We start from the raw sequence: 9,343 nt of genomic DNA on the forward strand, positions 1-9,343 counted from the left end.
TTATTACATCTTGTACATTTGCTAAGAATTGTTTTTGTGCATCAAATCCTGTTCCTACTTTTAAAATTTCTGTTTTTGTTTGAGATTGTGCACCCAACAAAGCCCATACGTAAATTTTTATACTTTCATTTATACGTTCAATACCTGCTCGTGTAAAACCTTCTGATTTATCTAAAATAAATGTTGTCCAAGCCATACTTATATCTTTTTCATGTTTAATAGTATCACGAATATTAAAGAATGGACCATCCTTTTTATGATTTTGTCTATATTCATCACTTGGTTTATAAAATTCTTCAAAACTTCCTAATCCTTGACATGATGATTCTAGTTTTTGTCTCCAATCTGTATTTGGAGAAATATTAAATTCATCACATAATTTTTGATATGCAGCTTTGTCATAGGGATTCTTGTAATAACAGAAAGAAGAATCTGTTGGTAAAGGTGATTTAAGTTCTTTTAAAATTCTGGCAATACAATAATATAAATGAAACATATAAAAAGACTTTGTAAGATTTGAAGTATTTTGTATATGATCATTATAAGAAACACCACATCCTGTACTTGCACACCATACTGCAAAGTTTAATTGACATTGCCACCAATCAAATGAAGAATGAATCCATGTATTCCATGGTTCGTTAGTGTGTATTGATGGGTTTTGATAGTTTTGAAATAAATCAGGAAAAGATGTTTTAAAGTTCTCTTTTTGATTTACAAATATCGTTTGATTTACAAGATTTGTTTTTAATTGATGATCTTTTTCAGAATATTTAATACCTGGATTATATGAAACATTAGGATTATATTTAAATTCTTTTGTTATCATTTTTTTATATTAAAAATGTTTCATACTATTTCAAATATTGATAATACAATAAACTTAGAACAATACATAAATAACAGAAATGGAAATAAACGTATTGGTTTGAAATTTATAAGATACAGTATAGGTTGGTATAATGTTTATCATGGGTTTATAACAAAAACCGGAGAGGAACAACAAAGGATTATGAATGGTTATTATAGTTTTCAACAAATAGTGGATGAATTTCAAAAAGAAAATATTGTATTATCCGTAAATGAAGCAAATGGTATCGCTTCATTAAACACTACTACTGAGTTAAAGATAAGTAAGGGTTTGGGAAATATGTTAGGGTTTAATAATAAACGTAAATTCGAACCTGATGAATTACATTATGGAAACAAATTTGTGGATTTTGCTATTTATAAATCATTATATATCCATTTGGAACAAGTTAGCACTTCTCATAATTATCTTGATGGTAAGCCAAGTACATTATTGGCTGTTATTCCAGTCGAGAATAAAGAGTTTGGTGAAGTTATAACAGCGAGATTTGAGCATCCGGAATATAAGTGTTTAGTAAATGATGTTATAACAGAATTGAAATTAGAAATAAGAGATGAAAATAATAACAAGATAATTAATCATTTACCAATTAATTGTGTTTTAGAAGTTATATAATTTATTTAATAAAATGAGCATACTTGGTGTCAAAAAAAAAAACGTAGAAAAAGAAATATTAAATATGAAGAGTGAGCTTCAAACAATGGATACTAAGGATAAAAATTTACATCGGAGTGTCGCTGCCCTAAGCATCAGAGTTTTAAATGTTGAAAATATAGTTGGTAATATTAAAAATAAACCAGACAGAAAAATAATAAGTATATATGCTGGAATTGATGGTCCAATACATGGAAATAAAAAGTTTAATTTTGGTGATGGTGGTGGTTATTATGTAATGAACTTTCCAGGACAAATATTGGGTATTAGTTTAGTAAGTTTAAGAACAAGCACAGATATTATAGCCATTAAGATGATTGTTAATGATAAGTCAACTAGTTACAAAATGAGTTTGGATAATGGTGTCACACACGGTTTTAATAACTTTTATACACCTTTTGAAGTTAAGGCTGGAGATTTAATAAGTTTTATTAGTATGACTAATAATTATACATGTATCAATACTCTAGTATCAGTGGTAATTGAATTATTTTTATAACAAATTTAATCCTTAAAAATGTCGGCATACGGAAACAAATTAAATCCTTACAGAAAAATAAGAGAACCTCGTGGTGTGAAAGGTATTCGTCAAAGTGTATCAATAACAAATAATCCTTCAACTATTGATCAAAATCAACAGCTATTAGTGAGATTCCCCAATCTAAGCAATAATGATGTTATTGTTCCTGGAACAACCAGATTGGCATTTGAAATAGAACTCACATCTACAGACGACAATGCAACTATATATCAAAACATAGGAAGAGCAATAGTTAAAAAAACAACAATTCGTATAAGTGGAAATGAAATTATGTCAATTGATGATAGTGATATTTATCATTGTTATGTTGATTTATGGAAATCTACATCTGAACGTTTAAATATGGCATACCAAGGTATTGGTGAAACAAACATGTTAAAACACAGAGTTGGTGCGGATGATAAAGCATCAGACACAGGCGATGAAGCAATTGCAACTGCATATGGTGCAAGATTTTGTATCCCACTTGATTTTGAACTATTAGAAACTCATATGCCTTTTTATCAAGCAGGTCTTGGTGATAGACTTGAATATGAACTTACATTTAATAATTATAGTAATGTTATTAAATCAACAGATACATCTGCAAGTTATACAATCAAAAACATTTGTTTAGAATTTGATATGGTTACTGATACAGAATTAGCAAGACAGATAAGACAACAAGTTAATGGTAAGATGGTTATTTTGTACGATAGAATACTAAGACATAGAAAAATAACCAAAAACAAATCTGATACATTGTGGAATATAAATTTAAATGTTCCAGCTAGAAGTATGAAAGGAATTCTAATGTTGTTCGAAGATCCTGAAAGAACAAGTACCGAAACTTATTATAATCCTAACATAACAAAAGTAGAAATGACAATAGAAGGTGTTCCAAATCAATTATACAGCCAAGGAATGAAAGCATATCAACAATGGGATGAAATAAATAAATTCTTTGCTTTAAATTCAAAAAGAAATAAAACAACAGAAGAAGTTTTAAAGGATTTAAATTTATCCTATACAACATTAGAAAAATATCTTACAACTAATTATGCATTATGGTTAGATTTACGTTCAACAGATGACAATTCGTTACACGGTTCAGGTAGAAGAATTGAAAATGCTTCTGAAGGTATTACTATCCAAATAACTAAAACAGCAGGAGCAAATAAATTAATAAATGTTTATCTGTTTGTTATACAAGATGCACAAATTAATTTTGAAGATGGAAGATTTAAAGAAGTTAATTACTAGTAAGCGAACGGTTCCCCTTTAAAAATGGAAGAGATACACTCCGATTCCCTTTATGAATTACCAAAATATCCCCATTGTGCTATTATATGTGGACAAACAGGATGTGGAAAAACAGAGTTTGTTCTTGATTTATTAGAAGGAGAATATAGTGAAGTGTTCAAATATATAGTCATACTTTGTCCAACCATCCAATGGAACAAAGCATACAAAAATCGTGAATGGATTGGTGATGTTAGAAAACCAAAAACAAAAAATTTAATAATTGTTAATCCTATTGTTGAAGTGAGAGAAGCGAACGGTTCCCTTTATGAAGAAGAGAAGCTACAAGAACTATTAAGAATGTTCTTTAAAAAATATGCTGGTCATTCAACATTATATATCATTGATGACTGCAGTGCAACAAAAGAACTAACAAAGAAAAAAGATATGTTGTCCGAGCTTGCATTTTCAGGAAGACATGCGGAACAATCAGTGTGGGTCATTTCACAGAGATACAACTCTGTTTTAAAAGATTTAAGAGAACAAACAAAATGGTTATGTATGTTTTACACAAAAGATAGAGATAGTTTTGATAATTGTCTAAGAGAAAATGATGTTATTCCTACTTTGGAAGAAAGACAAAGAATAAAGGAAGAACTTAAAAAAAAGAAACATCGTAAATTAATATTAAAGACAGATCAACCTACTGATTATTGGTTACTTAATTGATTTTTTTTTAGCAATTCTCAAGTAATGCTTAAGTAATGCTTAAGTAATGCTTAAGTAATTCTTAAGTAATTTAACCAAAATAAGCAAAATAATTCTTAAGTAATGCTTAAGTAATTCTTAAGTAATTTAACCAAAATAAGTAATTCTTAAGTAATTTAACCAAAAATAAGCAATAAAAAAAGCAATGCTGTTGGAAATACTAACAATTACAACAAACACTGCAGTCTTATCATTGGTTGGATATGTTGTATTTAATTTTTTTAAAGTTAAAAATAAATTATATCCGTTTTTTGAAACGTATAAAATGAATGCTGAAGAATTATTAAGCGAGCAAATTGTGGAAAACATAAATATTGATGATGAAGCGAGCGAAGTGAACGGTTCCCTTCAAGAAAAAAAACGCGAAAGATTATCAGCTGTTGTTGCTGGTGGAAGTAGTAAACAATATCTGGGTAAAGAATTACAACTGTCAGATATTGATAAAATGACAACAGAACAAATAAACAAACTATACTGTAAATATGAAGCAAGATTGGGAGCTAGTATGACCAAGACATTAGGAAACTCTTTTATAAATTTATATGTCATGGGTGTATCAAAGTTTTTCAAAGTTGTTAATCCACCAATTTTGATACAAGACTTAGAGGAAGATCCTTTTATCAATAATGCTTTAACTAATACATGTTGTGAACTGTACTATAGATATGGAATGTATCTTGCTCCTTTTACTGCAATATTAACAACAGCAAGACATATCGAACCACTCGCTTCGCTCGATTTCCAAAAAAAAGATGAAAAAAATGACATAAAAAATGATGAATGAAAATCCTGAACAAAAAGAAGTATTTAAAAAACCCAAACCAAAAGACCCAAAAAGAGTAGCTGCTGGTAAGAAAGGTGCAGAAGTAAGAATAAGAAATGCAGAATTGAGAAAAAAAGAAGTGGAAAAATTAAAAAAAGAAAATTCAAAAATCAAACAAATAACAAAAGATTCTGATACAGAAACAGATTATGAATCAAACGAACATATTCCTTCGGTTGAGAAACACTTCAGTTCCCTAGTTGATTACAAATTTGTACTTTTTTCTATAAGTATTGTTGGATTGGGATTGTTTTTTTACAACCAAAGTAAGAAACCAGAAAGAATGATTAAAGAAATAACAAAACCAGAAAAACAAAAGAAAGAAATTGATCCTTTTGAATTTAATTAAATTTAGTACATTAAAATGACAACTCAAAAAGACGGAAAACAAATAGCAAATATGTTATATCATGCTGGAGTGGAAACATTGTTAACAGTTGGATATGCAGAAATAGGTAAAAAGGTATTAAGGAGGCCAGCACCAAAAGTGGATTTTAATATGAATGATGTTGTAATGTTATCCATTGATATATTACTTGCAATGGCAACAAAAGATATGTTGATTAAGCAAGGTATTATACCTGCTGATATTATGAAGTAATTTTTGTTTTTATAAAATGGCAAGTGCTTTAACAATGATGCTTGGTGGGGCAATAACAAATGCTTTTGCATTTTCAGGGAGTAATTATTTATTTTCACATATGGGTAGTAATGCAAATGAAGAGAAAATAAGACATGATAAAGCTATAGAAAAATTAGAAAAAGCACAAGCAGAATGGAATAAAAAAAGAATACAAAAATTAGATTTTATAAATGAACAATTACAAAAGGAACATCATGCGGTTCAGACTTTTGATGATGTTGACCAGGCAATGAAACTATACTATCGTGTCACGAATAAAAAATTAACTTCATTATCACCTAAACCTACATTAAGTGATTTTTATACTCCATCAGAAGACCAGAAAAATAGAGAGATTGCATTTGTTGTTGGTGGTATGGCATTAACTGGTTTTATTGTTTGGGTAATAAAATAAAAAAATAAATACAATTTACGTTTGTATGAAAAATTGGAAAAATAAGAAAAAAGTATGTACTATTCCTGTACTTTTTCTGTTTTTAGGGGGTATAGAGAAATAATAAAATAAAATAAAAAATTCTTAAAAAGAAATTTCAGGACATGGTTTTTCAAAAACATATTCATAAACTTTATCTGGTCTAATAAAAGCATCCCAACCAGGAGGAAACTTAGATAACTTTTTACCATCAAATTTTTCCATTACTTCCATTTGTTTTGGAGTCAAAGGACATTCTCCATCATCTCTTAAACAACATATTTGGTAATCTGATAACATTATTCTTCCTAATATAACTTTAGTGTCAGGATCATCTTTCTCAGTATAAGCTTCAATCATTTTTTAGTCTTTTATTTTTTAAAATGAAAATTTAAATTATATAATTTTTAATATCCATAAGGAAAACTTCTAATTAGATTTTCATTTTCACAATATACCATTCTTTTATCAAACATATAATCATAAGCTTTAACTTGTTTAACTGTTTTAAGTTGATTATCTTTTCCTATTTTTATGTTGTCATATTTTACAGTTTCATATTTTTCATTTTCATCAGTAACTATTTTTATTTTTTTATCTAATGTAATCTTTTCTTCAACTTCAGCATTTAATCTAAAACCTTTACAACAGCTAACTAGTTTTTCTGTATCTAGTTTCATAGAATAATCTTTTGGACCAGCAGATATAAATTGTTTTATATGATTAGCGTTATGTTTTGAAACAATTTCATCTGTTAAATCTCCTAATTTATTTCCCATCATACTTTCTATCTTTTTACAAGCTTCAGAACCATCATCATTATAAATACAAGAATCTGTATCCATGTATAAAACTCTTTCTTGTAGAATATCCAATAGTTCGTATAATTTTAATCTAGCATGTGCTGTTGTAAACAAAGCTATATAAACATTTACACTTGGATTAGGTTTAGAGTATTCTTCTTTATTTTTATATTCTGTTAAAACAATATCTTCATCTAATATCATAGTACTTATATCTTTATATTTTTCATTAAATACTATTTTAGTTATATGTTCTAAAGTAAAACAATATTCTTTTTGTGTAAAATTATCTCTCATACCAAAATGTCCCCATAAATTATTTAAACATATTTTAGCTATAAATCTTAATCCTGAATTGTACTTAACTTTGTCAATATCTAAATCATAAGCAGTATTATCTATAATGTATTGTATTTTTGTTTTACATTCTTTATCGTTTTTACAATCATTTTTACAATATTTAGGATCACATTTACATCCTGAAGCTTCTTGTTTATATTTCATAAACGTATCTACATAAAGTTTAAATATATCTGTAGATGTTTTTTCAAAATGTTCTAGTTCATATATTTTTTGTAATTTATAACCTTTTTCTATTGCTTTATCTATTTCTATTGTAGACCATGTACCTACTATAACTCTTTCCTCATCAGAATGTATACATTTTTCATTTTTAATATTTTTACATTCTTTACATCTTTTTATTTCATGTATTTTATCATGTTTATTTAAAGTAGGATCGCTTGACGCATCTATGTGTTTACATTTAAAAGATATTTTATTCATACATGTTCTACATAATCCAAAAAGTAATTTATGTGTATTATCACTAGTTGATTGTTTATAAGGTAAAACAGGGTGATACAATCCTTTAGGTGGTAATATTTTACATTTCATTATTCCGAAATAATTCCTATGGGGATTTTTTATATAATCATCTACAGAAATATCTGTATATGTAATAGGATGTCCTATAGGATATTTACAATATTTATTTACTGATGGATACAGAGAACAAAAATCTACATATCTACCTTTTAAATCAGAAAGATTATTGTATAATTGAATAGTTTCTGTTCTTCCTCCATAAAATGCATCTCTTTTATCAATAGGTTTTAAATGTGGATCAACTTCAGGATATTTTTGTTGATCAAACTCACATTCCCATATTGTATGAATTTTCACATTTGGTTTTAGATAATCTTCAATAGTTTTAAGTCTTTCTTTAGTTTGGTCATATAACTCTTTCATAGTTTTTTTATTTCTATCTTTTTTACATATTTCTTCAGGACTATAACATTTTGTACATCCATGCCAATAACATCCAAAAAATTCATAAACATTACGCATTTTATTTTCTCTATCATAATAATAACCATCGACTTTATAACATTTATTATTAATGAATAATTTCTTTTCACCTCCTCTTTTAGCATGTTGAATCATTATATTATATTCTAAAGAAATATACTCTAACCATTGTATTGATTTTTGTGAATGTACTTCTTTAATTGTCATCTTTTTGTGAATTCCAATTGTTTCATTTGTCAACATTAATGTTTTAAATATTTTTGTGCAACATTGAGCAATTGTAATATATTGAAATGGGTCGATACAATTATTGGTTATATTTAAAAATAATTTTCTATATAAGGTACAACCTTTGGCAAGAATTAATACATCCAATAGACAATAATAAAATATTTCTTTATAGAATTTAAATTCTTTTTCTTTAACTTTATTATACCATTCATCAAATAATTCTTTATTTTTAATTGTCATAGTATTATAACCAAAATATTCTTTATCAGGATAAATTCCCTTATATTTTTGATTCTCTGTTGTATTAAAATAATGTGGAAAATAACCTTTGTTGCCCACAAATCCAAATGTTTTTGGGAAAGCAGCTAATCCACATAATGTAAAATTTATAGAATCTATGAATCTTAAATTTATTCCTTTAATAAATATAAATGTTAATTTTAATCCTGAAGAAATAATACTATGTTCAATTTTATTTTTTATTATCCATCCTAAAATCGGTTGCATATCATAACCTTTTCCATAATGTGAAATAAAAGTGTAGTCTTTAAATTTGTCTCTTATGAAATATTTACAAAAGTTGTCTATTACAGAATTTCCTATAGGGGTTTCATATTCCCTAAAGGGAATTTTTTCTACATCACTAAAACAATCATCTATGTTTAATTCTAACAAGTTTAAATTATCAATATTGAAATCACATTTAAATACTTTTACATAGTTATTTTTAAAACAATAAATATTTTCTAAATCGTAAGCTATACAAAAATTCATTATATGTATTCCTGTTTCTTGATTTGCTTCAAAATCAAAATATATATATTTATTATTTTTTACTTGTTTTGGTACTGATGGTTTCATATAACATAAGTGTTCTTCATTACTTTCCGTGTATTTTTCATAACATATTAAACATATTTTTTCACCACATTTGTGATTTTTCCCTATAGGGCCTGTATATGTTTTGTTACATTTATCACAAATATGTTGTTTTCTGATAGTTGTTACTGTGTTATCTTTGCATGTATGTTGTTCAGTATAACCAATTAAACATACTTTACAAAA

The sequence above is a fragment of the Mytilus galloprovincialis genome, chromosome 13 (genome assembly GCF_965363235.1).
Source record: "Mytilus galloprovincialis chromosome 13, xbMytGall1.hap1.1, whole genome shotgun sequence".
Lineage (NCBI taxonomy): Eukaryota > Metazoa > Mollusca > Bivalvia > Mytilida > Mytilidae > Mytilus > Mytilus galloprovincialis.